At 42.8% G+C, this 23,382-nt stretch overlaps 1 protein-coding gene across 1 annotated transcript in view; it reads right to left on the bottom strand.

Moving 5' to 3' along the window:
• Positions 1 to 23,382, bottom strand: part of LOC127578284 (forkhead box protein P2-like) — a 309,971-nt gene that overhangs the window by 258,789 nt on the left and 27,800 nt on the right.

Here is a 23,382-nt window from a genome sequence, read left to right as displayed (position 1 = left end):
TCCAACAAATAAATGCCTTAAATAATTGCCTTGCTTTTTTTTAAAAGTATTTATAAGCTAACCATTATTACATTTTTAGTAAATGTACTTACCTTATACTTTTCTGATCAGTAAAATACTTTAAATTGAGGGAAATCACATGATAAAAATAGAAACACATTAATTGTTATGGTTTTAGTCTTTCTATTTAAAAACACCTCAAACTGAAAGCACAAGTTCATACTCTGTGTTTCATGCAGTATTATCCAGCTTCGACAACTGTGTGTGACTATAGCTTATTTAAAATATTCAGTATCTTGATTCTGTCAGTATTTTACAGCATTCTTTATGAAAGACTGTTGTTTAATGATGCACAGCTAATCATACTAAATTAAAATTTTGTAAGGGAGTTACAAATCATATAGCATCAGCCTGTGATAAATAGAGCAACGGGATTACTTTTTGGGTGACTAAATAAAATTTTGCCTCAAAGGCATTTAAAGAAAAAAGCCCTTGCAGAAAACATCACAGATATTGGCTGGTTTTAAATCTACTGGCTGATATTCATTTATTTTTGTGACATTTAAAACATTTAATACTGTCCTTCTTCGGAAGTAATTAAGCCCATGCATGAGCAGCAATCAAACTGTTCACTTGAAGATGACTTAAAACTCAATTTTAACATAGGCAAATAAATGAAAGATATAAAATTAATTTTCCAGGCATGTATTAGATATGAAAGCTGGAAATAAAATCTATCAAGAATATCACTAATGATTGTGCTAAAACAGCATAAATTATGCATATTACCTTCTCTCCTGTAATAAATGTTTTATCATTTTCACTGCATAACTGTACTGTACTTTAAGAACAGCAAAGAGATGTCCTGCTAAGATCTGTTGAAATCCTTGTAATAAATAAATAGCTACAATGGTTTCAAAAATATAACCAGAAGATCTAGCACCTACATTCCAGTTATTCTTGAGGTCAAATTTTTCTCCCAAAGGCCTTTATGAATAACATAGTAATGTGAAGAAAAAGAAAAAGCTCCACTTTACCTCTATTTTGAAAAAAAGTACACTGCTATCTGAAACACATACACAACCAAATCTTGACTGCATTGCTCTTCTGCTAGTTGGAACAAACTCAGTTCACACACAAAATGCATAAGTGATAAAGTGCACTATTCGTTTTGATTATTAGGTTAATAAAATCAGAAGCAAATAACATTACTTGCATTATCACATGAATAATTCTGCTGTACAACTATAGATAAAATCCACATATTGCATTAATAAATGGAAACTTTTTAAAAAAATACACAATATAAATGGCCACCCTTTAACACAAGCTTCATTTTCCATCACTTGCCAGGTGTAGATGAGAACGTACAGGAAACAAAGAAAATAAATATGCAAGGTGCTACACAGAAGCTGACGGCCACTATAGCTATAGTAAACAACTGCTGAACCAGATGTGTTTATGAACAAACAGCCGAGGTTACACTTCTTATTGAACATTAACTAAAAAGATAATACGAATGGAAAGTATGACACATGATGTTGATGACTCTCACAAGATAAAGAATAAAGCAAGCAGATTTTGAAAGCACAGCATGAATGATTATTCACATTCACTGCACATTGTATATGCAAAATATTTAAAACATTTAGAAGGGGGAAGGAAGCTGGACTGCTATTTTATAGTGTGTTATCAATATGAAACAACTTTTTTTGAAAAAGCAAAGTAAAACTGATGGACTAAAGTGATCACTGGAAAGAAAACAGTGAAATCAGTATTATCTTCTACAACACTAATTCCACTTTAAGAAGGCACAAGAAAGCCATACCACCACTAAATGAACAATAAGAAGCAACATTTTCTTTTGAGAACATCACTCAAATCAATAATAAGTGCCCAAATCTGAAGCCACAGCCAAGTGACTCATATTACATGTTTTGGTAACTGGCAACATCTCCTTTCAATATCTAGAAGTATTTTTTAACTGTAAACTTAGCTTGGAAGTAATGAGACAATTCTAAAGTTGTGTAATGGACTGGGAGAGAAGGAGTTCCTTTTAAACATAGCAGCAATTTACACATATGTTATAAACATTCATTGATTGAGTTCTTTGCTCTTCAAAGCACACTTTCTTAACTCCCTCACACTCTTATAAATGGTTGACTAATGTTTTGCTATTATATAGCACATAAGGGACTCACAAGACTTAAAATAGCAGGGAACTCCTTTAACAAACATAAATTGCACAGTAAGTCAAATAATTTTGAAAAAAATGTTGCAGGATATTATTGCATGTGCTAAAGGTTAGAATACTTAAGGACAGCTGGACCTAGAAATGTATTTGTGCAACACGTGTTATTTTTTAATGTGCTGTTGATTGAATTGATTGCACACAGCACATGATGAGACTTCTGATCGTATCCTTACTTATGGGTGACCCCCACTTGCATGAGGCACAAAGAGCATGCATGAGTAATGTCAATGCCATATATGGTGTCTAACTGGCAGCCCTTCCACCATGAAGTTGATTCACAGGCATGCAAACAACAACCTGTGCTGACCACACATACATTAAAGCAGGTGTTTCCTGTGTCACCTTAAAGTGGCACAGGCATTGTAGAAGACTGATTTCACAATTCTCTCTCCAGTAATTACTTCAGTACTTGTTTTACTTCACTCTTTCAAAAAGAATTATCTCCTTTTTCTAACACACAATAAACTAACAGTTCAGCCCCATGCCTGCACTATTTGAAGGGATCATCATCTACTTGCAGGTTTTTTTTAAAAAGAGATTAAATGGAGCAGAGCTCATTGCACTTAATGGGGTTGTAGTCAACAGTTGTGAGTCTCGTGTGAGTACTAAGGCCACAGCAAACTTTTATTGCTACAATATGAGGGGTACTTTATGTCGTGGTCCCAGTGAGCAGGAGGAGAAGGCCCAAAGTAAGGGCAACATGCCAAAGGGAGAGGGTCAGAAAAACTCAGTGAGAATGAGGGTGGGGTTGCACTTGGGACACAGAAACAGAAGACTAGAAATCACTAATTACAATTGTCTCAGGAGCAATGGTTTGGGAAACTAAGCCATTGGTGACAGGAACCTGTCACTGTCTGTGGGCTAGTCTTCAGCCCATTACCAGTACCAGGACTTCCTAACCTCCAGAACACTCCAAACAATGGTGGCTGATTTATGTTGCAGTTCACCACCATGGATGCTCTCAGCTGACTGAGAAATACATCTCCTTAATCATAAATAGAAACCAGCAGGCATTGCAGGAATATAGATTTTCCAGGATTTCAGGTTTTCCATAGGTTGAAAGAGTGAAAGACTTCCTTGCTTAAGGTTCTCTGTACTCCACATATGAAGCTGGAGCCCTTCATGAATCACAGATTTGCATATTCCCTGTGTGTAAGACCATAAAATATTTCATGTTCAATTCTGTGAACCAAGAAAGATCACTTGACTCACTTATCCTGATGCTGTCTGCAGTGGCCTCTAAATTTCACCTGTCATGCTGGACAGATGTATGGATTTTGTCATGGATCTTTGTTCCATTCCTGGCTCCCAGATGGGATAGGGAACATAATTACAACTCGAGTCATGGAACCACCAGAAATGTAGTGAAGAATGTCATTGGGTCAATAAAATAAAACCCCACAGTCTGGAGCATCTGGCCAACAACCTGCAGTAATTTACAGATAATCATTTGATTTCCATAATAACGGAACAGCTTCTGTTTGCCACAGAGGAAGAAGAGCAACAGGGAGGGTAGCAGGAGAAGGAAGAAGGATGCAGACAGCAGAACTGCGGCTCAAGCTCCAGCAACCTGGGCTCAATCCTGACTTCCGGCACTGCCCGTGTGGAGTTTCCCAGTGATGATGTGGGTTTACTCCAGGTGCTCTGGTTTCTTCCCACATCGCAACGATATGAATTGGCCACTGTAAATTATCCCTAGCGTGTAGGTGAATGATCAAATCTGAAGGGTTGAGGGGAGGGATGTGCGGAGAATAAAATGGGATTAGTGTGGGATTAGTACAAATGGCTGCTTGATGGTTTGCGTGGACTCATTAGGCTGAAGGACCTATTTCTGTACTTTTATTTCTATAACTATGAAGATTGTGTAATATTTCTATGACGATGAAGATTATGAAGGAATTCATCCTTGACTTATAAAGTAGTTCCACCATCTGTAAAGTTCAAGTCAAGGATGTAAATGTTCTCCACTTGCCTCCATGAATGAAGTTCCAAAGATAATGCTAAGTCCACAGACCATCCTTACCTTGCACTGCACAGTTCAATACTGAAGCAATGCCTGTACTGTGGATGGCAAAATTTTACAAGCATACCAATCACAAGCAACTGAAAAGGTAAAGACAGCATTTGTTTGGGTACTTTAACATAGGCAAGGCTGCCTCCAAAGCACACCTTCTTTTGTTCTCACTCATTCACTACATTGGAAGTCCTCCATGACAATGTTGTCAGAGTTTCTTCACCACAAGTGAGGAAGGCAGCTCCTTGCAATCCCAATGACAATTAGTCACGAGGAACAAAAACTGATCTCCTGGCAAATCTCAACACCTACAACTGACAAGATAAAGAGGAAACCAAATTCATATTGTGATGTCGTTTCCATGAAGTCACCATTCTGCTACTGATTATCAGTGTCCCTTCCACGCAATCATGAAAGCTAACACCAAGTAATTCAAAGTGCCAAATATATTTATACAGCAAAACAACACAAAAACCATAAAACTAATGAATAAATATTCTCAGTGCCAATCTCACACATGCCTATGCTTGCTGATCTATACAGCACTCACCCTTAACTTAGCCAGGCTGCTGGATGTTTGCTTCCTAGGAATGGAGGAATTGAAAATGGCCTTGATGTCTTAACATCAAAGAGTCAGTGTCCAGAACTAGTTTGACAATTTAGCCAGGCTGTGGTGTCCAGAACCAGAAGTCAAAGTCTCAGAATAAGGGGTTGACCATTCAATGCAAGTATATTTACACATTAGATAATCTTTAGAATTCATTAGAACATAGAACAAAGAACACGACAGTGCAGTACAGGTTCTTCAGCCCACAATGTTGTGCCGACATTTTATAAGATATCTTTATTAGTCACATGTACATCGAAACACACAGTGACATACATCTTTTGTGTAGAGTGTTCTGGGGGCAGCCTGCACCCAAGAGGGTTGTGGAGGTTCAGTCAGTGTATTCAAGAGAATTGTGATAGTTCCTTTGAATCCCTTATTCTCAAAATCTAAGTTAGTGGCAGTGGCATAAAGATTAGCCATTGAATGGAGAAGCAGGCAAGAGGGCTGAATGTCTACTGCTCCTCTTTCTTATCCTTATAAGTTCCTTTCAGCAATGAAATCCAGAGCCATAATGTCAGCAGCCTGTAATGGCAGGGCTTTGGACATCAGGCAATGCACCATGGTGGGTTCATGAGCTATAACACTGAGCTGGCCACCAGTTTCATGTATAAAGAAGGCCCTTCAGAATCACCCCAAGCTGTATGCAAGGTTGGAGCTGGACTTATCCATGCTCCCAGAAATCTCAAGCAGGGAGGTAGACAATGTCCCAAACTACTCTATTTGCATGCTCAACAGCTTGTGTCCCTAAGCTGCCCCACTGAAAGCTCAACCAAACTTTCTGAGACAGAAAGAATGCACAGTCTCACTCTCTGTGGAGCTGGAACAATGCTACCCTTCCCACTCCCCTGATTCCAGCTGACAGGTAATTCATTACGTGGTGAGTCCACCTCTAAACTTTCCTCTCTTATCAGTAGGATACAAAATGGTGGATGTGGTATCACATGCAGCAAAGCACAGTCACCTTCTCCTTCCTCTGTGTGCATGGTCGATCTCCCTTCTATCTGCTGCTGCAGTCACTAGATACAAGCTCCTTCTCCTGCAATAAGTGTGTCAGATTGCATTGCAATGTGTGCAAATAATATGACTGGCATAGCTGAATATCAGCAAGTCCACGTAAGGTATGAAATATGCATTTGAGTACTGGCGGTGTGCTAAGTCATAAATACTCTAACAAACTTCTACAGATGCACTGTTGAAAGTATCCTGACTGGTTGCATTATGGCCTGGTATGGCAATTCCAACGCACAGAAACACAAGAGGCTGCAGAGAGTCGTGGACACAGCCCAGTCCATCACAAGCTTGGCCCTTTCCACCATTAACAACAGCTACAAGAGGCAGAAGGCAGCATCTATCACCAATGATCCCCACCATCTGGGTCATTTCCTCTTCTCACTGTTACCATCAAGCAGGAGGTACAGAAGCCTGAAGTCTGACACCCACCAGTTCAGAATCAGCTACTTTCCTACAATCATCAGGTTCTTGAACTGACCTGCTCAGCAATGGATCACTACAGACCACCTCTTGCACTACCATGGACTTGTCTCTGATTGTCTTTTTTTCTCTTTCTCTTCACTGTCTTGTAATAGTTAATGTATAATTTATATTCTATGTGTTGGCTGTACCTATGTGTCTGTGATGCTGCTGAAAGCAGGTTTTTCATTGTACCCATACCTCACTATACTAGTACACATGACAAATAAATTCAACTTGACTTGATGCATGCGATTAATAATGCATGTATTACTGTTTTCACAGACCTTGGCCAAGCTCAAGTGATCATTAACTTTCTTGGACCAAATTCTCTTTTAAATACTTCTGTCATTGATATTTCTGGTCACTTCCTCACACTGTATGTCTACCCTTGGCAACTTCCTGGATACATGTATGTGCACATTTCCCTGCAAGGGTCCACATCTTCCACTCAGGTTTATGAGAAGCTCCAACCTCTGTTACCATTGCTCTCGTCAGAACTCCCAGCAATGACTTCAGCAGCCGGATTTAGTCTGAGTTGTACAGGACCCACCACATCCATGCTGAACTTTTTGCCTATCTACACTAATCCCACTTGCTCATATTAGGTCCATACACTTAGTGGTCATCTCCCATTTAAAAAGTGCAACCATCAGTCAGCAGTAATCGGCTTCATCAGGTACACAAGACTCTTGAAATTACTCCTTATTATGAGCTAACATCAGGAGTTATACTTCCAAAGTATGCCTTCACGAACAACTTGTATAAAAATCATACACAAATGACACGAGGATAAACTGGCACTGAATACTCCTTGCAGCTCCATTTTTAGTACATGGTCTTATGGGATTCTGAATTTCTAGCTCTGTATTCTGCTCAGACTGTATTTTAAGTAAGATACTTAAAACATATTTTCACTGATTCTTTATAATTTGAATCATTTTCTTTGGATGCCAATGCCGCAATTTCACTTTTCCATTGTAATAAATTCAACCTCACAGATTTACATTATTTTCATACTGTAACTGCAACTTCAAGTTTTACTGCTTCTTATATCAATTATTATTTTTACATTTTGTGCTGTTTGTACTTTTCACCAAACTTAAAAAAAATGATATTGGATAATTGTTCTGAGTGGATTTCCAGGTTTAAATTTTGATTAATTTGTTCAAACATGAATGGTCAGAAATAGAACTCAGATCTCTCTGTATAACCACAATAAAGTGAACATCAGTATTTTCAACATTTCCTTCAGGGGTATGGCAGTGGATTTCCAAAACAGATCTACACCTTTGTACTTAAAGGGAAAGTGCTGGTTGTTAGTTCTGAGAAACAGACCCCAAGTCGTTGAGTCTGGTCCAGCAGGTTCCCAGTAAGTCTCAATGTGTGTTACCAAATTGTTCACAGGTCCACTGGAGCTTTGGCATGCTTACACGTGGGGGTGAACTGATAGTTCAAATTAAGTTTGTGGAACTGGTGTCCAAATACATATTGTGTCTGCCTTTCTGTTCACCTCCATGTTGAAGCATGACAAAGCCCCAGGGGACCTGTAAACAATTTGGTAACCATTGCAAAGCCCACAGTATGTAATCAGTTTTCTGATAAAATCTGATCGTGTAGTATGCCTAAACGTGGTGCTATTCAAAAGAATTTCTAGGCCATGGTCTTACTATTAACAGCTTCCATCACTGGTGATAACAGATGTATCAAGACATTGAAATTTCGGACTACCAGTATTTTGGCACTGGTATACCCATGCTGTGTAATATTACAGCTGTTAAAGAGAGGAATGAACATCGCAACTGCAAAGTACATAGCAGTGTACTCATGTAGTTCAGGACACCTATTCTGCTGAACACATAATGAATATTAATATAAAAATAGTGCTATTTTGTCCTGTTAATGTGATTTTTTTTAAATGTTATTAAAGATAAATGTTGTAAACAGAAGAAACAACAAAGCAATGGGGGAAATAAGACATTAGGATTAGTTTTGAATTGTTCTAGAAAACAGCCAGTGCAAACTTGACAGTGTAGCCACACGCAATGCACTACTAAAGGAACACAAGGAGGCAGAGAGTGCTGAACTCAAAAAACCTTTACTGATTCAAAATTGCATGCTGAAATCTCCCATCCCATGGGCCCCTGCGACCCATGGGGCGGACGTGACGTCCAACTGTCCCCGGAGGGTCCGCCCCGAGTGGGTAGTTCCAAACGCGCTACCGCGTGTCTGCCTGCGGCTCCCGATGGCGGTGCGAGTCTTGCGTGTGCGGGCTGCCACACTACTACGCCCCCCCCCCCCAAGAAACATCTATCGGGGGAGTGGACCCCCCAGTCTGTGTGGCTTGCCAGGGTGGCCAGCCATGCCAGCACGGTGCGGGTACCCTCACTGGTTGCTCAATGTCCAAGTGCGCCGGTTTGAGGCGGTCCACTGTAAAAGTCTCTTCCCGGCCACCCAGCTCCACGACGCACATGGATCCGTTGTGCCGGATCACCTTGAAGGGTCCCTCGTACGGCCGCTGTAGAGGTGACCTGTGCATGCCCCTGCGAATAAAAACATACTCACAGGCTCGGAGGACTTTAGGGGTGAAGGATGGCATGGGACCATGCCTGGAGGTCAGGACTGGTGCCAGGGTCCCTACCTTGTCCCACAGCCTTGTTAGCACCACTGCTGGAGTTTCTTCCAAACCTCGGGCCTCTGGTATGAACTCACCTGGGACCGTCAGAGGGGCGCCGTAGACCAATTCCACCGAGGAGGTGCCCAGGTCCTCCTTGGGGGCTGTGCGGATGCCCAGTAGGACCCAGGGAAGCTCATCTGTCCAGTTGGGGCCCCTGAGGCACGCCATCAAGGCCAACTTGAGATGCCGGTGGAATCGCTCTACCAAACCGTTGGACTGGGGATGGTACGCTGTGGTGTGATGCAGCTGGGTGCCCAGGAGCTGCGCCAGTGCTGTCCACAAACCAGACGTGAACTGCGCCCCTCTGTCGGAGGTGATGCCCGTTGGGAGGCCACACCTGGTGATCTCGTTTGCAATGAATGTCCTGGCACAGGACTCAGTGGACGTGTCTGCGAGCAGTACGGCTTCTGGCCATCTGGTGAACCTGTCTACCATGGTAAAGAAATACCTGGCACCTCGGGAGACTGGCAGGGGGCCGACGATGTCCACGCAGATGTGTTGGAACCTCCTGCATGTCGGCTGGAACTGCTGGAGGGGAGCCTTCACGTGCCGCTGGACTTTGGCGGTCTGGCAGTGTACGCAGGTCCTGTCCCAGTGTCCAACCTGCTTGCGCAAACCGTGCCAGACGAATCTGTCCGCCACCAGCTTGATGGACGCCCAGATGGACAGGTGAGCCAGGTCATGCAGCATGTTAAACACCCGGCGCCTCCACGCTGCTGGTACCACGGGTCGGAGTTTGCCAGTAGACACGTCGCACAGGAGTCGATCTGCTGCTGGGCCGATGGAGACGTTCTCCAACTGGAGCCCCGAAACGGCAGTGCGGTGCCGGGATCTTGGTGTCCGACTGTTGTGCTTCCGCCAGTGCTGCGTAATCTATTCCTGAGGACGATATGCCCGCTGAGTGGAGGCAGGGGCGAGACAGTGTGTCGGCGACGATGTTGTTCTTCCCTGCGATGTGGTGGACGTCCGTGGTGAACTCTAAAATAAAGGACAGGTGCCTCTGCTGCCGAGCCGACCATGGGTCCGATACCTTGGCCAGTGCGAAGGTGAGGGGCTTGTGGTCTGTATACACGGTGAACTTTCTTCCCTCAAGGAAGTACCAGAAATGCCAGACAGCCCGATAGAGTGCTAGCAACTCTCTGTCGAAAGCACTGTACTTCACCTCCGGAGGCTGTAGGTGCCGGTTGAAGAAAGCGAGTGGTCGCCACTGGCCCTCGACGAGCTGCTCCAGGACTCCGCCGACTGCCATGTCGGAAGCGTCGACTGTGAGTGCCGTGGGTACATCAACTCTCAGGTGTACTAGGAGGGCCGCCTTTGCCAACACCTCCTTGGCCTGCTTGAACGCCTCCGTGGACTCCGCGTCCCATGCCACCTCTTTGGCCTTGCTGGCAATCAGGCTGAACAAGGATCTCATGATGTGTGCTGCCGCCGGCACGAACCGATGATAAAAGTTGACCATCCCTACGAACTCCTGCAGGCCCTTGACCGCGCTGGGCTTGGGGAACTGGCGGATGGCCTGGACCTTGTCCGATAGGGAAATTGCGCCATGTCGGTTGACTCTGTGGCCCAAGAAGTCGATCTCTGTCAGCCCGAACTGGCACTTCGCCGGATTGATTGCCAGTCTGTGGTCGCTCAGGCATTGGCAGAGCTGGCACAAATGTGTCACATGCTCTTGGTGCGACTGCTGGCCACCAGGATATCGTCCAAGTAAATGAAAACGAAATCCAGGCCGCATCCCACTGACTCCATGAGCCTTTGGAAAGTTTGGGCTGCATCCTTGAGACCGAAAGGCATCCTCAGGAATTCGAACAAGCTGAACGGGGTGATGAGGGCTGTCTTGGGCATGTCGTCGGGGCACACTGGGATCTGATGGTATCCCCTGACCAGGTCGATTTTCGAGAAGATGGTTACTCCGTGCAGGTTCGCCGTGAAGTCCTGGATGTGGGGTACCGGGCATCTGTCGGCAGCTGTGGCGTCGTTGAGCCTCCTGTAGTCTCCACAGGGCCTCCATCCTCCTGCGGACTTGGGCACCACGTGCAGCGGGGATGCCCACGGGCTGTCTGAGCAGGGTACGACTCCCATCTCTTCCATCTTACAGAACTCCTCCTTGGCGAGGTGGAGCTTGTCGGGTAGGAGCCTGCAAGCTCGGGCGTGCAGCGGCGGTGCTGCACGCCGTGCTTGGGGTCAGCGGTGGAGGACTGCACGGTGACCATGGAGGGGAATTCCGCCAACACCCTGGCAAATTCATTACCCGAGAGGGTCACGGAATCCAGGTGGAGGGCCGGTAGCTTGGCTTCTTCGAGCTGGAAAGTCTGGAACATCTCGGCGTGGACCAAACACCGGCCTTTTAGGTTGAACAGGAGGCAGTTGGCTCGTAGGAAATCTGCCCTTAGTAGTGGCTGTGACACCGCTGCCAACGTGAAAGTCCAAGTGAAACGGCTGAACCCAAAACGCGGTGAGATAGTTCGCGGGCCATACGTACGAATACTGGTGCCATTTGCAGCAGTGAGTTCGGGGCTTGGGACCGCGTTATGAGTGTCCATGTTCAAGGGGGGAAGTACGCTGACTACCAGGAAGTGCCACCCAGAGTGTTGGTCCCAGAGGTACAGGAGGCTGTTTCAGTGGCCAGCCATCATAGCCATTAGCGACGGCTGGCCCCGGCGTTTCCCGGAAAAGCACATGGTGGACGGCAGCGGCGCACACCTGAACCCCATCTTTGGTGATAGAAACACCATTGTTCCGAACTTTCGTCTTTTTCCCCCGTGGGTCTCGATGGCTTCGGTTGCGGAGCCTGGGCTTTGGGGTGCGCACTCGTGTCTAGGCCAATGGAGGCTGCTCCACGTTGCTTACTCTGCCAAAGGACGTCTGCTTTAGCCGCAACCCTGCATGGGATGCTGAAATCCTCACTCGCGAGGAGGAGGCGAATGTCCTCTGGCATTTGCTCAAGGAACAACTGTTCAAGTAAAAGGCACGGCTTATGGCCGTCTGTAAGCGCCAGCATGTCATTCATGAGCTCGGATGGCGTGCGGTCGCCCAGACCGTCCATGTGTAGGAGCCGCGCAGCCCGTTCGCGGCGGGAGAGTCCGAAGGTATGGATCAGGAGCGCCTCAAGCTTAGTATACCTGTCCTCTGTTGGTGGCTGGCGTAGGAAGTCAATGATCCAGCCTGTCATGTCCTGGTCGAGCGTGCTGACCACGTAGTAGTACCGCGTGGCGTCGGCTGTAATGTCTCTGATATTGAACTGGGCCTCAGCCTGCTCTAACCAAACGTGGGGCTGAGTGGCCCAGAAAGTCGGGAGCTTCAGAGAGACCGCTCTGTGCGAGTTGCTCGAACTCATGGCTGGTCGCTGAGCTACCGGCTCCAGATGCTATCTGGAACGCCGGGGTCACCAATGTAGCCACACGCAATGCGATACTAAGGGAACACACGGAGGCAGAGAGTGCTGAACTCCAAAAACGTTTACTGATTCAAAATCGCGTGCTTAAGTCTCCCATCCCATGGGCCCCTGCGACCCGCGGGGCGAACGTGATGTCCAACTGTCCCCGGAGGGTCCGCCCTGAGCGGGTAGTTCCAAACGCGCTACCGTGTGTCTGCCCGCAGCTCCCGATGGCGGTTCAAGTCCCGCGTGTGCAGGCCGCCACAACAGACTAAATATTTCTCCTTCTGAGCTGCAGATTTCCAGGACTCTTGAAATTCTAACATTACAATCCAATAGCCAGATGCAGACAAATCCATGGCAGAGCTTGCCAATTCTTTCCACAACATTGAAAACATGCATTTAAATATGAAGAAATGAGATAGATTTTACTCCTTACTTCCCGACAGCTAATATGGTAAAATGGATCACCCATCCTTTGTCACATCTGCAGTTTTCTTGCTGTTGAGTTGAGGCTACCATCCAAGTGAGGAAATTCTACACTATTCCGCATTTCAAATCATGCAAATCACTTAAAATACATGGGACCAAAATCTCCGGCCAATGATAAGCTGTGAATGCTTTTTACTATTGTAATGTTGAAATTACTATTCCAACCAAGGTAATGTGACCCCTATGAGGGAGGAGGGTTTTCTTGGATATGATCCTGTCACGGGGGTGGGGGGGGTTGGAGTAAGCTCCACCCACGAAACAGATAATAAAAAGGTTCAATTGTGACTGAGCCATCCTCCTTGGCTTTGACAGCTGTGAAAGCTGTTAAGGACTTTGAACGCTTCTGAATGTCTGTTATTCAGAGCATTCAAAAATATAAAAGATCAATTTAACAATTAAAATAATTTACTGCTTTTAAACAATTAAACCATGAAATCTAAAATATGTAAGTTACCCTTCTCCTTCACAGCTTTGCCCTCCATGGAAATGCAGTGGCCGGCTGCTGCTGCACCAGGCCCAACCTGCCGTAGGTTCAGCAGAGCAGGAAAATGCAGCAAGTTCATGCTCTACTGCTGCACTCCACAGAGAGTCCTACACCACAGCACAGTTGAGAAATACCAAATCAATTCATCCAGCAAGTATTGGGCTTCCAGATAGCATGTAGCAAGGTCAATGCAGGAAATCGTCATAAGACTGCTGACATTTCTTAGCAAGTTCCACCTCACCTTTCAGCTCAATAAAATTTAGAGAGAAAACAACAATGCCACACCGATCTGTTTGTATGCATGTATATATTCCACTGATCGTGGTGCATTTGGGGGGCAGGGAGGATGAGGGGGGAATGGATGAAAATTAGGATAGGTGTAAAAAGATTCACTGTCATCCATATTCCACCATTACCCAAACCAATTTCACCCCTTTGATCTCAAAACATTTTTAAGAGCCATTCTTTGCCCTATTTTCTAGCTATTTTCCCCCTTAGCAATTAGCAGCTATACTTTGCCCCAATTAATCCTAATTCATACAAATCCTTCCATGATTATTTTTGCCACCAACATATCCCATCATATATAACTAAGATATTGCAACTTATTGTAACTCACTCCTTTACTCAGAATCAGCTGAATGCAGTGAGGAGAGGACTTCCTCTTTCTTTTAAGAAGAATTGCTCATATCTTATTGAAAAGGTAAACAGAGAAAAGGTTAATGTTAATTTAATTTCTAAAACTGAAGGTACGCAAAATGGGAATTCCTTCAAAAATTATAACTAAATTATTCCTGTCTCTTTCTTTCACAGATAAATTCATTAACAGAAGATATTTTGTTTCCCTGCTGGTTTTCAGTTCAGGCTTAAAATGGATCCTAGATTCCGGATGTTAGATTAGATTGATTGTGCTTATATTTATGTCCACTGTTGCCAACCCTACCCATTTTGCTGCCAACACTGAAATGACAAATCTATCAACGACTATCTAAACTGTTCAGCATATGTATGTGTGCAGAAAAAAGGGGATAACTGTCCTTTGTGTTTCCCATTAATCATTAGATATGTATCTATTGTCTTCATGAAAATCTCTCTGTAAAGAAGAAAAGCAGTTTGTCATCTTTGTCACAGAATGTGGAAATGACCAGACATATTTTGATAATAAATGCCACTAGGTTCAGCATTTGTAAACAAAAAGGTTAATCAATGCCCAGTTTTGTGAAACTAGTCCCTCTTTAACAGATATAAAGTATATCATTTTCTATTTCAATGTATCTTTAGCATCAGCTTTCAGATGCTTTGCTGATATTCCCATGAATTGTCTTCTCAATATTGCTTTTGAAAGCAACTTTGGGTTTTATGGCATTTCTTCCACAGTGGTAGTTATGGTTTTTCCACTGTTTAAAATTCTGAAATGGTGTATAGAAACTTAGGTTAACAGTTGATTAATAACACATACTAAAAACTTATAAGTAAAATAAATCAAGTTTGACTTGATTACCATGCATGGCAAGTCATTGGTTTTTAGTAAAAGGTGTTTTTTTTTACTTTTAAGTGTAATATACAGATCAGTATTATAAAACTATTGTGCTGTCAGTTGTGCTTGATGCACAATACTGTAGTGGCAGCATGTTGCACTCTTCATCTGAAACTCAGCTTCCTTGAAGACAATATAGCACATTTGGTTCTACCAACTGAATTTCTAGACATTTTTTCGACCACACTTCTGCAACTTAAAGCCAAAATTTACAGTTACAATTGATGACTATGTGACAATGTTGCTTTACAACATCTCCTCACAGATAACTATCGGATTTTATGTTTGAAAGTCTTTATCAGTGTAATTAATCTGAGAGCTTTCAGACCGTCTACCAAAGTGACAGGAGGACTATATGCACAAGATTGAATTTTCCCCTTCCTAAACAACTTGAATTCGAAGGTTACTTAGTGTTACAATATTTACTTGCAAAATTGTGTTGTTACCAAGGGTATAATGGATGGTGGCAATGCAAGTTTACGCAAGAATGAGTGAAGCATGAGGCGCTAGCCATGTGTTTGACATGTTTCAAATTGCTATAATCCAGCATTAAACACACCCAGCAATTCATGCCATTTCTTGCAGCCACAATTTTGAATAAAATATGCCTCACTACAATTATGTGTATAAATTGTACTCCTTGTACTTATGAAACTTCTTGTTTTGTATATAATGCTTGCAAGCTTTGTTTTACCTATATGTTTCATTTAAAATAATTATTTACTATTTACTGACATGTGAAGCAATATATGCTTTTCCAAGAACAGCTAATAAGGGATAAATTCATTACATGGCTTTATGTTAGAAATGTAGCCAATAAAATGGAAGCAGCATTGATCTGGTCAACAAACTGTTACAGTCTGTTTATAGAACATAGCAAAATATTTGTTGAGTGCTGAAGTATATTAGCTTTGCTGGTCTAATGTAGCTGTGTGTCATTATGTGCATTGTTTGAACTATTATTCTTTGTTCCTCTTAAACACAGTAGTTTATTTTTAACCTTGCCTTTATTTAATTGTTAGTTAGAGAAAACAGTTCAAACACCATAACAAAAGTATCATAACAGATCTAAGTTTTCTGATACAGATTTCAGCTTCCCTTCCACAGGATGTGAAAGTCATTGTTAAAGAATTGCTCTACTTCACATTTAAATAAACCTTAAATGTTAAGTAAAAAATCAGTATGATTGTGAAAATAAAATTGTCAGTGACTGATAATGTAAGCTTGAAGTCACCTCGCAAAAATCTTTCCTCACATTCATCACAAAAGCCAACTTCCATAACCAGTTCACCCCTCTTATGAACTGTAAAATTGTGTACTTAATGTAAATGGGACATAGTGGCCTAGAAAAATGTATTTTGCAGAGAAAACCACAATTACAACCATTTTTGGATCTAATTGCAGTCTAGAAATTTGACTCGATACGTCCAGTCACACGTCAGTGTTGTGCACCTGACATGATTTCAGTCAGACATGCATCAAATTATGTTGACTCCCGTCATTTCGATTCTCCTTTTACAGCACATCTAAGGAAATTCACATGTATATTAGGGTGGCACAGTTGGTAGAGCTGCTGCCTTACAGCTCTAGTGAACCAGGTTCAATCCTGATCTCCGGTGCTGTCTGTGTGGAGTTTGCATGCTCTCTTTGTAATCACACGAGTTTCCTTTGGTTGGTCTGGTTTCCTTCCACATCCCAAAGACAATCAATCAATGGATGCTTGATGGTTGGCGCAAACCTCGGTGGGCTGAAGGACTTATTCCCATGCTGTATCTCTCCATGATTCTATGACCGACATAAGCAGCACACATTGTTGGGAACTCTGCGTAAAAACAGACTTTAGTAACCCAGCTTCAAAGGGGAACCGAATTCAGATAAGCCCACTACTTGGAGACCCTTTCATGTCACCATTAGCCACTACCCCCTTACCCCAATCACCCTGACTCCTGACTAATGCAAGTGCTGAATTCTCCAACACCAACTTCCCTCAAACTCCCCCTAAAGGTGATGATCTCCAGTCAGCCAATACCATGCCTCTCCCTCCAAGACACTCAAAACCCAATTAGCTACCACCATTCCAATCAGGCTCCCGATCCATTAATTCCTTCTTGCTCTGGACACTGCCTGGCCCTAGTTCTGAATGGTTGTAAGTGTGCAACTGCCATTCATTGATAGCTGAGACCTTGATTTTTAGTTGCATTTTTGATCAATCGTGTTCTCCCACTCCCCAACTCGGGATGTTAATAGTGGAGGTCTCTTGTAATGCTGTTGAATGTCAAGAATGGGTGGCAGAAGCAATTAGTGACTGTTAATGAAGATACCTTATGAAAATCTGTACTCACGTTCATTGTAAAAGCCAGAAAAGCAGTATTATAAAATGACAACATATCTACATCATTTCTTTCACACAGTAAAACGATGAAGGAACTTCAAAGTAATTTTAATAAACAGAATTTGGCTTTGACCAACAGAAGAAAATATTAAATTAGGTGACCAAAAGTAGGTTTTTAGGAATATTTTATAGGAGGAAAGAAATTGAGGCAGATGAGAAATTCAGAGAATGAATTCCACAATGTAGAAACCTGGCAGCTGAAGCTGTGGTCACAAGTGGTGGATTAATTATCTCTGGGATGACAAGAAGTTGACACGAGAGGAGCAGAGATATTTCAGATGGTTATGGGACCCAAGAAGATTATTACAATATGGATGGTGAGAACATGGAGAAATCTGAAAACAAACATGACAATTTTAAAAGTCAAGGTGCTACTTAACCAAGCACCAAAAGAACCCAGGGGGCATGAAGGTATTTGGCAGATGGAACATGGTGTATGAATATGAGCATTAGAATTTTGAGTAACTTCAAGCAAATAGATGGCAGAATGAGGATGGCTGATCAGGATTGCAGTGGGATAGTGAAGCTTAGAGATAATAAAAGGCGTGGTTGTAGACTTGAGAAGCAGATGATCGGAAGCAAGGTTAGAGTGGAGTGTTTTACTGATTATGTGAGAAGTGATCTTTTACAGTCCTTTACAACTTTTAGCCTGTTCACTGGCTTAGCTGGGGCACAGATAACTATGTACTTCTTTCCTTTTGGTGTCTAATATACAAAATAGAAGATTTTTTTTTAAAAAGGTATCAGTTACAGATATCTGCAATTATCTCATTTCAGATAATTTTCTTCAGTACAGATGTAGATAAAATTTTAACAATTAGGGCTCTAGCAAATAGCTATTGGATTTTAACCGTGTGGTATCCCAGTCTAACTAAAAAAAAATCACAAGAGATAGTGAAACAAAGCAATTTTTAAAAAAATTGATGCAGAATGATGGCTTCCATTAGTCTGAAAGTTTCAATCAGGGTGACAGTTCTTCATTTTACAAAGATTATGTTGCTATGTGGGAACCACTTTTGGTATTGTGCTTTCATGAAATGCTCAAAGCAGCATTTTGAGCATATGGATGGCAGAATGAGAATGTCCAATCCCAGATTTACTTCACTTTGAATTTTTCTTGAAATATCTATCTCCACAATATTTAAAACTCATGCTTCTTATGTTTTTGCTGAGGGTTGTGAATGGTGCAGGAAGGCCATTCACCTCCTATGTTCCCCTTTGATTATATTCCCTTGATTAATCTAGATGCATGAGGCTCCATTATTGCAAAGAAACATGCATCAAATGTCACTGTGACTCACGACTTGTCCCTGATCAACCAATTACACCTGACTAAGTGACTGTCATGAGATTGCTACAGGGTCAGTACATCCTGCCTGCTCCCAACAGCTTCCTCCTCAGAACTTTCCATATCTTGAATGGTTGGTTCTACTCCAGGAAAGTCAATTATCAAGTAATTCTGCATTAGTCTTTCTGGCTTTTCACACATCCTACAGCGGCTTGCTCTTACCTCATTCAGACTGGTGAATCCTCTTTCGATGCCGCATGCTACGAGTACCAGTGTTATAACCTTAAAAATTCAAGGCCACCAATTCCTGAACTTTTGATCTCAAGATCATGAGATGAGTTACAGGTAACATATTCACATTACCATTAAACTTATCTCTGTCCCTTTCACAGATTTTCCTATTGAAACCCTGATCTATCTTTGTTGTTTGACAATTCTGATGCACTGCATCCTTTATTCTATCTTCCACAAAGTTGAGGTAATCCAAAAGATAGGTGTGTGGGGAATCAGAGAGGACAGAAAAATTGGCTTTGTAGCTCAGAGAGAAAGAAAGCTTCAGATTGGCCTGTTGGGCAAAAAAAAAGTGGCAAATGGAACTTGCGTAAGAACATAAAGAATAGGAGCAGGAGTAGGCCATCTGGCCAGTCGAGCCTGCTCCACCATCAATAAGATCATGGCTGATCCGGTCGTGGACTCAGCTCCACCTACCTGCCTTTTCCCCATAACCCTTAATTTTCCTACTATGCAAAAATCAATATAACTGTGTCTTAAATATACTTAATGAGGTAGCCTCTACTGTTTCCTTGGCCAGCAAACTCCACAGATTCACTGCTCTTTAGGAAAAGCAGTTCCTCATCTCTGTCCTAAATCTACTCCCGAATCTTGAGGCTATGTCCTCTAGTTCTAGTCTCACCTACAAATGGGAACAACTCTCCCCCATCTATCTTATCTATCCCTTTCACAATTTTATATGTTTTATAAGATCCCCTCTCATTCTTCTGAATTCCAGCAAGTATAGTCCCAGGCGACTCAATCTCTCCTCATAGGCTAACCCATTCATCTCCAGAACCAACCTGGTGAACCTCTTCTGCACTGCCTCCAAAGCCAGTATAAATTTTCTCGGGTAAGGAGACCAGAACTACACGCAGTACTCCAGGTGCAGCCTCACCAGTACCCTGTACAGTTGCAGCATAACCTCCCTGCTCTTGAATTCAAACCCTCTAGCAATGAAGGCCAACATTTCATTTACTTTCTTGATAATCTGTTGCACCTGCAAACCAACCTTTTGCAATTCATGCACCAGCATTCTCAAGTCCCTCTGCACAACAGCATGCTGTAATCTTTCACTATTTAAATAATAATCTGAATTTCTATTTTTCCTTCCAAAGTAGATGACTTTGCATTTACCAACATTGTACTCCATCTGCCAGATCCTTGCCCACTCACTTTACCTATATCTCTCTGCAGACTCTCCACATCCTCTGCACAATTTGCTTTTCCACTCAATTTAGTGGCATCAGCAAACTTAGATACACTAAACTCGGTCCCCTCTTCCAAATTGTTAATGTACATTGTGAATAGTTGCGGACCCAGCACCGACCCCTGCAACACCCCGCTCACCAATGATTGCCAACCAGAGAAACACTCATTTATCCCAACTCTCTGTCATCCATTGGTTAACCAATCCTCTATCCATGCTAAACATTACTCCCAACTCTATGCATCCTTATCTTATGGATAAGTCTTTTATGCAGCACCTTATCAAACGCCTTCTGGAAATCCAAGTATACAATTTCCAACTGTTCCCCTCTATCCACTGCGTTCACTGTATCCTCAAAGAATTCCAGTAAGTTTGTCAAACAGGACCTGCCCTTCCTGAATCCATGCTGCGTCTGCCTGACGGAACCATTTCTATCTAGATGTCTTGCTATTTCTTCCTTAATGATAGCTTCAAGCAGTTTCCCGACAACAGACATTAAGCTAACAAGCCTATAGTTACCTGCCTTTTGCCTAAATCCATTTTTAAACAGTGGCATGACATTCGCTGTCTTCCAATCTGCCAGGACCTGCCCAGAGTCTAGAGAATTTTGGTAAATTATCACAAACACCTCTATTATTATGCATCCCAGGGTACTGAAAGAAATTCAGTCATCCTGTGATCACTCTTTCCAAGAGGATCCCTAACTACAAGATCATTAATTTTACCTGTCCCATTGCACAGGACCAGATCTAAATAGCATGTTTCCTTGCAGGTTCAATAACATGCTGTTCAAGAAAGCCATCACAGATACATTCTATGATGTTATCGTCAAGACTGCCTCGACCAACTTGATTCACCCAATCCATATGAAAGTTAAAGTCCCCCATGACAACTGCCATTCCATTCTTACATGCATCAGGTATTTCTTGGTTTATTGCCTGTGCCACTATAATGTTATTATTCAGTGGCCTATAGACAACTCCCACCATGATTTTCCCCTTTACTATTCCTAATCTCCACCCAGATGGACTCAACATTCTGCTCCCTGGATCTTATATTATCTCTCACTATTGCCCTGATCTCATCCTTAATTACAAACATAGCCCACCTCCTTTACCTTCCTGCCTATCATTCCATATTACCTGATATCCTTGGATATTTAATTCCCACTCATCTCCACCCTGCAACCACGTTTCTGTAATGGCCACTAAATCATACCCCTTTGTACTGATTTGTGCCACAAGTTCACTGATCTTGTTTCGACTACTATGGGCATTCAGATAAAGTACCCTAACAATCATTGTCCTTTTAGAATCTAGTAATCTTTGTCTTTTGCATTTGGCTTTTTGATACTCCACTCTTACTTTTCCCTTTCCTAACTTTTGCTTTGGTCTCTGCATTGCTTCCGTCTTTCTGCATGGATTCCCATCCCCCTGCCACATTGATCCTGGTCCTGCCCAGGTGTAGACTATCCGGTTTCTACTGGTCCCACTTCCCCCAGAACCAGTTCCAATGCCCCAGGAATCTGAAACCCTCCCTCCTGCGCCACTGCTCAAGCCACATATTCATCTGAACTATGCTGCTATTCCTACTCTGACTGGCACGTGGCACAGGTAGTAATCCTGATATTACTACCTTTGAGGTCCACCTTTCAATTTATCTACTAGCTCCCTAAATTTGTAGGACCTCATCCTGCTTTTTTCCTATGTCGTTGGTACCTATTTGCACCATGACAACTGGCTGTTCACCCTCACTTGCAGCCACAGAAGCTCCTATCTATTCCCCTTACCATGGAATCTCCTACCATTATAGCTTTGCCACTCTTTTCCCTGCCCTCCTGTACAGCAGAGCCACTCAGTGCCATGATCTTGGCTATTGCTGCCTTCCCCTGATGAGCCATCTCCCCCAACAGTATCCAAAGCAGTCTATGTTTTGGAGGGAGGTGACCACAGGGGACTCCTGCACTACCTTCCCGCTACTGCTCTGCCTGTTGGTCACCCATTCTCTGTCTTTCCTTCAGCCCTTATATAGCCCTTAAGAGAGGCCATTTAATGCAGAGAAGGGTGAGCTAATGCATTTGTGGATGCACAAAAGGCAGGGAGAGGCACAATAAATAGAAGAGTCTTGAGTGATATGGAAGAACAAAGTAATCTTGGAGTGTATGTGCACAAATCAAACATAGGACAGGTCAACAAGGTGGTTAGAGCAGCAGATGGTTTGCCTTCCTTTATTAGCTAAGGCATAGAATTCAAGGGTAGGAAGGTTATGCGGAGCTGTATAATATGGTCTGTTAGTCTACCTGTATTCAACACTAGTTGGACCACAGCTTGAACACTACATTTAGTACTGGTCACATTACAGCACAGATATGACTACTCTAGAAATTCTGCCAAGGAAATTTAGGAGGATGTTACCAGAAATGGAAAAATAGAGCTAAGAGGCAAAAACAGACAAGTTAGGATTGTTTTCTTTGGCACAGAGGAGACAGGGGAGATTTAACTGAAATGCATAAAATTATGAGGCGCCTAAAAAGAGGAAACAGGAAAGACATTTTCTTTAGTAGAGGGATCAAAAAACCAAGCTGTTAGATTTAAAGTAATTAATGGAAAGATTATAGGAAAATAGGGATATTTTATTTCATCTAGGAGGACGGCAGAAGTCTGGAACTCACTGCCTGAAAGAGAGGCAGACACAGAAACTCTCTGCACCTTTAAGTAGTACTTGGATGAAAAGTTGCTAACTGCAGGGCTATAGACCTAGTGCTAGAAGGTAGGATTAGGCCATGCAGCACCTTTGCAACAGTAAGACACAAGAAGCTAAATGGCCTCTTGTGTCATTAATCTTCTGTGATTCTGTTCTATGAACTTTACAGACCTCGTCCGAGCAGTGTGTTATAACAAGTGACTGTACCAGTTATATACCGGTTTCCCACAGCTGGTCACTCAATCACGATGAGACAGCGACGGTACACTAGATTTTCTGTGCTTGCAGTCACTATGTCAGTCTTGTAGCCTCAGGCTACCATTCCCCAGCCCCATACCAGGCAGACACACTGGCAAACAGAAAATTCCATAAGTAATTTATTAGACTATGAAATCACCTGGGTACAACTGTGGACCTTCTATTAGGTAGCTATGCTACCACATTGACGCTGCGCCATATCCAGCTCAGGCAGAGAAGCAAAGCTACAGAATACGGGCTGATCAGATCACCAAATGATTCTGAAGCAATTCACTTTCAGTCCACTTATCAGTGAAATCCTGCAAAAATGATCACCTCACTCAGGCAATTGACTTACGATCTTATAT

Source organism: Pristis pectinata, chromosome 15, assembly GCF_009764475.1.
Source record: "Pristis pectinata isolate sPriPec2 chromosome 15, sPriPec2.1.pri, whole genome shotgun sequence".
In the NCBI taxonomy this organism is placed as follows: domain Eukaryota; kingdom Metazoa; phylum Chordata; class Chondrichthyes; order Rhinopristiformes; family Pristidae; genus Pristis; species Pristis pectinata.
The sequence above is the reverse complement of the archived record's forward strand: the minus strand, read 5'-3'. Positions and strand labels throughout refer to the sequence as shown.